The 10,155-nt window shown below is 46.5% G+C and overlaps 1 long non-coding RNA gene across 1 annotated transcript; it reads left to right on the top strand.

Annotated features, from left to right (window-relative positions):
- Nucleotides 1-1,187, top strand: LOC109510365 (uncharacterized). Its single transcript, XR_002167108.1, has 2 exons — nucleotides 1-301; nucleotides 384-1,187. It is a non-coding gene; the product is annotated as an uncharacterized LOC109510365 (long non-coding RNA).
- Nucleotides 1,188-10,155: the final 8,968 nt, after the last annotated feature.

The following is a 10,155-nucleotide window of genomic DNA, read 5'->3' as shown; positions in this document are numbered from 1 at the left end:
AACTCTCCACAAAAAAGAAGCCTCGTTTACGAAGTGTCATTGAATACACCACAGGCAGCAGAGGCGCGACTTCGTAATACGAACACGAACGGCGGCGGCTGTCAACTGCCGTTTCTAATGACTGCACACGCTTTCTGATGGGGCCAAGATGCAAAACATTGGAAGGACCCGGGTGAAAATGTGTCACCTGTTCATGAGGATGAGGGACAGCTACGAGGATATCATATATTTTATTTGGATAAATACAGCATTCAGGAAGCCACCACAGCCCTTAGCCGGAAGGGAAAAAGACAGTGAAACGGTTAGCATGCAGCAATCGATCGACGACCTTGCACACTGAGGAATGATGGCCATCTGTTTGTCTGCGGTGCTCGTGGTGACAGGACAGCGTGCAGTCTCAAGACACGAGCCGTCTGCGTGGCCACGTGGAGTGCTCATCGTGAGCGGTGGAGGGCAAGCCGGCGTGCTGCCAAGAATTAAGGAAGCAGCCATATGGGCCTCGCAGCAGGCCTGGGAAACCTTCCATCCGAAACCTCTTCAAGGCAGCGCTTACCTCCGGTATGCTCGGTGTTGGGGCCAAAACGTTACAAAAGTACCACGGTACAGTTTTATATTAAGTTCCGGCCATAACGGAGTACGTCATATAACGAGTTACTCATTATGATTTTGGAATATTATTAGGTTGACATTATGTAGGTTAACTTGCAGTTTGGTTCCTTGGAAACTCGCATCGCATTCATTACTTTCACACCAAAGTCAACACATAACATGGCTGGGAAGTGATTGTTTTTCAGACCATCTGCAGGCATCGTGGCAGGAAATGAAAACACATTCAAAATACAAATGGGGAATAAATCAGCCAAGTGCAAAGTATGAAGCAGCATTTAGAAATTTGAAGAATTAAGAGTCACTGTGCTTTTTAGATATGATCTATCTACCTGTCAAGTCTCTTTTGTCGGACGATTTATCAATTATATTTAGCTACATAAAAAAAAAAAAAAACACGCATTGTCAATAAATACTTACTTTTCCCATCTGCATCATATATTTGGAGCCCGTTGACAATATTTATGGTATACAGACTGAGATTTTTCATTGGACCAACATCAGTCCCAATATTTATGTTGGAACAATCTATCTTGTTATTGATACAAATATTAATCAAAGGGAGTCGAAACATTGAACATCATGCCCCCCCCCCACACTATAAAGCTCCTCATAACAAGTTACATTGACCGAATCGGGTTGCCAATTTCAAACGTCAAAAGAATTGATGAATCAATTAATCGCCCATTTAAAAAAAAAACGGGAATTTAAAAGTAAGAAATAACTCTTTCCACAGATATATATATTGTAAATAAACACCTTGTTTTTATATGCAAGTAACGAGTAGAAGGAAATCGATTGCATTTCGGAAATAACTTGCCCAACACTGCTGACAGTACCTTTCAAGCTTTTCCTTAATATTTCTAAATATGTTTTATTGTCCTTCAGTGAAGACACAAAATTGTCCGTCCGTGGTTGTGAATGTGAATATTTTCATTTCTCGAGCGCTTGAAAACAACCACCGCTGTATACAAAGCGCTGTGCATGGAGCCAAAATAATTTACGCAACAACAAACGATAAATGAATAACAACGACCGTCGAAAGCGCAAAAACAGTGCAACGAAAAGAATCCAGTCTCATACCGAGCTGAGAAACATGAAGCTATACACGCAGAAGTCAAAATTCAATCTCAGAACGGTGAGGCGGATGTGCTCACCACTGGCTTGCCGTGCCGCCTGCGTTGGGGTCATAAATCTTTCCTACGCGGTCGACACACATCTGGCATATGTAGAGAGGCAGTCAAGAATAGCCCAGTGCGCACCTTTCATGCATGTTTACGGACACGTTTTCAGCACGTGGACCTCAGAGCAGACGCGTGCCAGCTGTTTCCTGTTAAAACATCTGCCGGAGTCATCCTCTGTGCGCATGCGGGTATGTGTGAACGCATACCTGAGTCGTATTTTTATGGCTGATGTGGTTAGTTGTATTTTTATGGATGCAGCGGGACATTTGGGAGGCTCGGCGTTTTCTGCAAAGTCATCTCTTTGGGTGCTGGTATTAGATGACGTGGGCGCGGCTGCATGACGGAGTCAGCGGTTCGGCTTTGCTTTCCCATTCCCGCAGGGGGGTGACGCCAAAAGCCACTGCGGGGAATCACCTTTTGAAAAAAAAAAAAAAAAAAAAAGATTCTCAGAAAGTTGCCAACATGTCACATTGCTCCACTTCCTGTTTGCGTTCATACGTACAATATGCAGTTTGATTTTATAGAATCCAATGGCAGCGTGACACTTTCGGAAACATTTTAGAACCAAGCCATGAAGATGCACCCCCCCACAATTAACGCATTTCTAGGCGTGACGATAGACGCTATTTCACATGATTTGATCATATACTTTGCTTTATTTTTAGGTGTAAAAAAAAAATGCAATATAAAACAGGGATTAAAAATCAAGTCGTTGTCTCTGCTCTCAAAAACACAAACCACACCCTGCTCATAGGTCAAATAAAATACCACTTGTACAACCTGAAAAAAATAGATGCTATTTCATCCAGCATCTTTCTCACACAACCCATCGCTCCATGTTTGAGCTGCAAAAATGTATCCACTTCAAGTCCCTGGTGGCTAGAAAACTAGGTCGTTTGTGAGGGTTTTCTATGCTGTGACGACGACACGCTCCAGAGTGAAATTTCGCCCCTCTTCACACTTCTACTCCTTTCTCTGGGTGACACGTGTGTGCTCACATGCAACGATGAGGCACTCTAAATATGACTTGTGTTGAATCATGCCAGATGGCCAAGTGCAACAATGGACCTCGTTTTCGCCAAGCCTCCCCCAACAAAAATCAGCAAAACCGAAATGGCGACAAACAGTTTCACGGCCGATCTTAACAACCGAGCGCGACATCGTTCCCAGTCTTTGCATCTTTTCAGCAATTCTTTTCAAACATACATCATGTATTTCGAAACAAATCTCTGAATTCAGTTCACGGGCTCTTGAATGACAAGCTTATCACCTGCTGTTGCAGATGTGATTGCGCAAACTGATTTTGGTCGGCAATCAGTGCACACTGTGCTGCGTGGCTAATTGTGTGTGTGCGTGTGTGTGTGTGTGTGCAGTGTTGGTCATGATCAGGCGAGATGTGGCGTAGCCGTCTGGCAAACGCTGACCCCAACTCTTGTTTCTTGCAGTTTTTAGCAAACCAATGTATTCCTTTTGCCAAGTCAGCAGAAGGATTTCCTGCATGCTTCCAAATGCTCAGTCAGGGGTGTCAAAGTCATTCTCCCTGCGGCTCGCAACGTCGTCGCGGTTTCCCTCAAAGGGCTGTTCTGACTGTGAAAATCATCCAAATGTCCAGGGTCATCACCTCATCATATTATTTTGATCATCAGATGATGATTATGATGATGTGATTCAAATTGTTTGTGCGGCAGATGTGCGAAGCGCTCCCTCACGGTGCTGCACAAACTTAAAAAAAATAAATAAAATTCTGCTGAAGTTGCATACTTCATACATATATAATAGAAAATGATTATTATTATTGCAACAAAATAACAACTCATCCCAACGGCCCTTCTTCCATTGGCAAATATCATAGGGCCAAAAAGATCATTCAAAAAAAATGTCCCCACCATGAATTGCTTTCGTCGCCCGGCGTGCTGGCAAACGACTCAAGTGGCCTACAACACGAGACGTCTCCATCCGCTGCACGATGAGCGATGAGGCTGTTCATCTCGTGTCGTTTCTGTTTGCCGAGTGTCCCCGGCTGATCACGCCGCAATCCTTCTTCCCGACAGCGACCGCTCTTGTTTGAGATGGCTAAACAGTTTCTCTCAAAGGGGAAGTCTTTGTCAGATCCAATAAATGTGGCTGGCGTCTGGCCCCCGGGGGGTCTTTAGAGACCGCCAGTGGAGTTCATCGACGGGTCCGGTTTTCAGCATGACCGAGTGTCGTGCTGTCGTGACTCAAAAGAGACAAAACACCGGTGGGGAAGAGACTGGATGATATTTTGACGCTTTGAAGTGATCACAAGCTGTCCTGTATCCGCTGTTTCCCGTCCTTCCTTGAGCCAAGGCAAATATTTTATTGGTGGAAAAAAAATGTCACTGCATGCCACAAAATACCGTATTGGCCCGAATATAAGACGGCCCTGATCCTAGTGCTCTTTTGTATCGTTCTCGTAATTGGACTTCTTTTCTTTTTATGACAAGCGATGTACGTTATTTTGTCGTTGCCCTTTTGCAGACGTTTTTGGTTTGTCACGTTTTGTCCTGGTTCTTTCTTACCAGCGTCATAACTGTCAGTTGTCTGGTTGCGCAGTACTAGTCACTTGTGATGTGATACATTCATTTTGGTAAAGTATGGCGATTGTCAGCGCCGATTGCATAAACACGTTTCGCGCTATTTTTAGTTCGGACGCTGCGATAATTAAAGCATCTGGAGAGCTAAACCCCCCCCCGCAGTCAGCACATTCTTGTGAAATAGGCCTCTTTGTTACAAACACTTGAGCAACACTCAGAAAAAAAGAAAGGAGGAAGAGACGCCGCGTCACAAATCTTGTTTTGTTACAAACACTTGAGCAACACTCAGAAAAAAAAAGAAAGGAGGAAGAGACGCCGCGTAACAAATCTCGTTTGGAGAGCCACCGCGCTGCTTTGTTTCACGGCACTGAACATTTTTGACCCGTTTGCTGACATCTTACTATCCCGAGCGGCTGGCTTATCGGTGAAGGTTGCCCGGTTCACTTTGATTTTAGATGACGCCAATTTCCAACAAAGGTTATATCACCAAAAAGGTCTCGGAGCACTCCCCTCGTACGCGAGGAGGCCAACTGAATCCCGCGTGAGCAGGCACTGAGCTATAGAGGCAAAAAAAAAAAACCCTGAGGAAGAAAAACCTCTGCGAGTGGTGCCGCCGTCTGCCTCAAATGTTTCGAGGAATGACAGAATAGGCAGAGACAGAAAGGAGGAGCAGTAAAAATGGGAGCCAGGGGGGCAAGAGAGAGTGATGGAGAGGGAAAAGACGGAGAGGGCCAGGGTGTGGTGAAGTGGGGGAGAGAAAAAGGAAGAGAAAGGGAGAAAAGAAGAGCAAGACGTAACAATAGACGGAGGGAGAAAGAGAGAGCACGGAAAGACAAAAAAGGGGGGAGCCAGATTGAGGGAACAATAAAAAGGAGGGAGACAGAGAGATGAAAAGAGCGCAAGCAATAAGAAATGAGAGAAAAAAGGGGAGAGAAAGCACCACAGAGAGTGCAAGAGAGAGAAAGCGATAAAAAAAGAAGAAAAAAGCGGGCCATGGAGAGAGAGGAAAGAAGAAAAAAGGAGTAACAGCGAGCGAGATAAAACAGGAAGCAATAAAAAGGGGGATTGAGAGAGTAAAAGAGAGAGGCAGTGACTGACGGTGGGGGGGGGCAGTTGAGAGAGAGAGACGGAGGGAGGGAGCAAAAAGGTTATAGGGTGCCACACAGAGTGAGGGAAAGGAGAGAGAGAGAGAGATCGAAAAAGAGGAAGTGCAAGAGGGCGAGCGAGAGAGAGAAAGCTTGTCGTGCTGTCGTGTGTCGTCGTCGTATTCCCCACAAAACAACATCACTGATAATGAGCAATCTGAATGCCACTCATACGACAAAACCATGTGCCGCAGATGTCAAAGTCTTTCCGTCGTTCAGGTAAAGTGGGTCAAAATTGGAGGGGTGGGCGGGGTCTCGGCGTTCCATCTTCTGACTGAGGGAGCCACTTTGATGTTGCTTGTCGGCGCCGGAAGAGGAAGCCTTTCTCGAATCAATTCCACAACAGGAATCGTCAAGCAGCCAAGTTCAAAAGAGAGCTCGTTGCCGTCAGCGCACGGCAGAGCCTCGTTAAAATGGACACCGCGTGGATGGACCCTTTGTCGTTTTTTTCACTCCCTCGCAATATTCGGCGCACCTCCACGCGCGCTGTCGGCTCGCTTGGTGGCTTTGCGCGCTGATGGCCGATGTCACGTCTCGTGCTCGGCGTCGGTCGCCGCGGTTGTTGTGCGACGTGTTCCTTGCTCTTCAGCATCCGCCGCATGCCGTGTGGGAATACACGTTTCTATGGAAACGGACATCAATGTGGCAACTAATGTGCTCCGTTTTTTTTTTTTTTTTTTCCTGGTGGCGAAGACATGAGTGAGTGATGTGGAGGGATGCATGGGAACCACTTTCAGCGGCTCTTCTCAATTCACATTGACTGCTTGGGATGTTTTCATGGGTTTGCTTTTGGGGAGGGGGGCGCGGGGGGGGGGTTATACATATATATGAAGTCGTCATCCCTCGTTTCTGATTCAGGGCCTGGTCAGTCTCTGAAGAAAAAGATGGGCTTCAACACACCCAGGCAAGCCACCTTTAGCCTCAGTGCCAGTCGGTGTCAACCCTGCTGACAGGCTCGACATTGTTAAAGCTGTCATGCGCCCCCCACCCCCCCAAAAAAAAACAACAAAAACCCCCAGCCAGCAGCCTCTTCCAGCTCTATTTGCATATTCATATGGTGGAACGGATTACGTCGGACACAGCAGAGTGCTTGCATCTGACTTTTGCGCTGACTCGTAAGCAGAAGTCATGGAACATTTCACATCAGGTTTACAGCCAGAAAAGGATCCCGGGGGAAATTTTGTCCAAAACGTTTCAGTGTCATGGTAGAGGAAGAAGGCAAGCAGTCGCGGATGGCGGAAGTCTGGCTTCTGGAGCAATTCTGGACATCAGCTCACAGACACACAAATTGAAATCGGCAGCTGACAAAGCATTGGCTCAGCTAATTCATTTCACACTTGATCAAGGTTACAAATTATTGAATTAATTCACGGCAGCTGAAATTCTGAATTTTACCGACTGCAGTGCATTCAGTCGCCACTAGGGGCACCACTTTTTTTTTCTTTATGAAATTCTAAAGGCTTAAACAGACAAAAACCCGATGAAAAGCAATCAATTGTGAGAAAGCTGTTCCATTTAAAGAGTTTTGAGTTCACTTTTGAAGCGTCGAGATGAATAACTTTTATTTAAGCGAGCACACAGTGCACAAAGGTGAACATGTCATCTCGACATCGACATGGAGGATCCCCTTTTGTACGTTCTTACGTGAATCCCCTTTTGAAATGTCCTGGTGTAAACACTCATGAATGATGCAACGCAAGGTCAAGGTTCTCTTTCAATTTGCTTCAAAGGAGCTTGGGGAGCGTCCTGGCCATGAATCGAGGGCACAATTTCAGAATCTTGCTCCTATGCATACTGATGACGAACAGGAGATCACCTTGGCCAACAAATCCGGTGGGACAAGACAGAGCAGACGCAGTTTTTAACCCTTTGCGTGTACAGATGAAAAAAAATATGAATCTTTGAAACAATGCAAGATCGGCAGTTTTATAGATGGGCGGCCAGGCGGGTTTCCCAACGTTCGGCGGGAGGTCATTTGGAAAGGCAACGGAAAAGGCTCCGCTTCGTCCTCGGTACCTCGAATAGTGTCTGTTCTGCAAACCTGAGGCCCCAGACGGGGGGGGGGGGGTCTCAGAGAGGAAAGGGGGGGCAAGTCCATTTCAAGATTTGAAAACAATCAACAGGATTTTCAAAATAACTCGATAGGGAGCCAGTGAAGGGATGCCACAAGGAGGAGTTCTGAGCTCCCTCTTCCAAGTACCAGTCAAGAGACGAGCGGCGACATTCTGGACCAACTGGAGACGGTGGATGGAGGATCGGCTGACTCCAAAGTCAAATGCATACCGGTAGTGAATGACTGTTTCCAAGTGCTCACCAGAGAAAGGAGAGGCTTGACTTGAGCCAGCCGCCGTCGATGAAAGAAGCCGGCATTGACGACAACGGCAATTTCCAAATCGCTGTCCAGTCGAAGACCCAAGTTGGAGACTGTCGGCTTCAGATAAGGAGCCGGGATGGGACGGACGTACAAGGGCCACCGATTCAATCGTCTTCTTATCGTATGCTGGGCCTGGGCCCCTTTCCTGCAGCACCGATAGCAACTTCCAACTCGAGTTTAGTTTTGGTTGTTCACAAAGTCGACTTTCAGAGCCTCGCAGAGTGACAAAGTCGCTTTGAGCATTTATGAAGTGCGAGTCCACCGGATGTCATCTTCCCTTCGTGCTGTTCAGACAATTAGCCACCCACATTTTCTCCGAAAGCGATCAGCAAATCATCAAGAGGATTCTGGTTCATCCTGCCTCATTCACTCCCCGTGTCACCTCCGGCCATTTGAATCAGAGGAAAGTGCTTGTGTAATTAAGAGTCGTGAAAAAGTCAACCCGCCAGCGACCACTGCTGACATTTGTCATGTGAAATTTCACTGAGGTCTTTCTGTCGGAGGGGACTGGCAGTGAGGGCTCTGCAATTTATGCGTCGTTGCTTTTTGTATCCGCCAAAAAAAAAAAATTGGCTCATGTCCACTTTGGAGCTGGAACGAAGTGCATTGGACCAATCCGGGATGCTGATCGCATCGGCTTTGACAAACAAAACACCCAACGTGTAATTTATTTCAGTAATTAGTCCACGTTGGCAGCCAAATTTGCACAATCGACACACGAGGCGAAAACGATTCTAGTCACATATTTAGACATCAAGTTTTGTCATGCCTGAATGAGTGAACTATCCGTGATGATCCATGCACGGCATTGATTGGCCTTGTTTTGATGATTATTTTCATTTTGGCGTGTCTGCTTCCTGCACGAACGGAAGATGACCTGTCTCAGGTATTGATTTGAGCAACACGAGGCGCGAGCCAACATCCAAGATGGCGGTGGCCGTGTCCAAAGCAGACTATTTTGAGAACAGCGTGAGCGCGAATCAATTATTCATGTCATCAAATGCATTCCGCTGAGATGTTGAATTTGAATGCACGCTTCCAGAAATAACAATCAAACGAAACACGACTCGTCACACGGAGGAATTAGCCCAGGGGTGGGCAAAGTCGGGTTACTGGCTGTGTCGATGGGACTGTGAATGCTTGCCTGTCATTAGTTGTGGCCTGTGAGTGACTGATGACCATTCCGGAGCACAATCTATCGCCTGACGTCAGCGGGGAGAGACTCAAGTTTCATGAGGCCCTGAAAAGGAGAAGCAATGCTGGGCCATTCATCCGTCCATCCGTGTAGGGAACATGGATGGACGGATGAATGGCCTAGCACCACTGGTCCTTACATCTGTCCCACCGAGCACGCCTATGATCGTGTTGAATTAATTGAGCCATTATGTGGGTCATTTAAATGTACAGGGTGGGCCAGAATTCGTACATAGAATGGAAAATGCCATCAGTGGGCTAACAACCATAACCATTCGCGCCCTTTTAGCATTGGATATTGGAACACACGCAGTGCAAGAACAGATATTTTGACACATGATATGGTACTCAGAGTCATACAGTCTTCATACTGGGTGAAAGCAATATGGCAACGATTACTGCAGCTTACTGAGTCGCTGAGAGTCGCGGTGACTGTTCTTCGTTTGCCTGTCGGATTGTATTCTACCGCCCCCCGGTGACCAAGGCCAGAATTGAAATGACGCACGATGAATGGCATGAAAGCCTTGTGATACGTCGACTGTTCAATTCTTTCAATTCTATGTCATTATATTATGACTCTGTTTTCATTCCGAGTACAAGATTTTACAGTGTTATCTTACTTGGAAAAAAAAATTTGTTGGGGTGGAACGGATGAACGCATTTTCCAAAGGCCACTTGAGATACGAGTTTTTTCAATGACTCATACGCTTAAAGCCGTGTATCGTATTTTGGGATGTCCAGAGCAAATCAACGGACCCATCTGTCCATTTTAAAGCCTCGAATGAGGCCCGTGTTGAACGAAGGTCCGTCACGTCTGTCTTTCTGAAAGCCAAAAGCCAACGGAGACTCGCTGCAACTGATCACAGCGGCTGCGGTCGAGATGAGCCCTCAGAGAGGAAAAGAGGCAGCGATATTTTGGTCTTTATCTCCGTTATGTTTCCCTGTTGTAGACGTACGCGCATCCATTTTGGGAGGCAGGTATCTGCCCGAGCCAAAAGTGACGCAACTCGGGCCAGAAAAGATCTCCGAGGGGCAGGTTAGAGCTCCCGTTGATGGTGGAAAAAAGTTGGGAACGGATTTGTCTTGCTCTCTTCTTT

This window comes from Hippocampus comes, unplaced genomic scaffold, assembly GCF_001891065.2.
Source record: "Hippocampus comes isolate QL1 unplaced genomic scaffold, H_comes_QL1_v1.1 scaffold56, whole genome shotgun sequence".
NCBI classification, from domain to species: Eukaryota; Metazoa; Chordata; class Actinopteri; order Syngnathiformes; family Syngnathidae; genus Hippocampus; species Hippocampus comes.
This window is presented reverse-complemented; position numbering and strand designations above follow the sequence as displayed.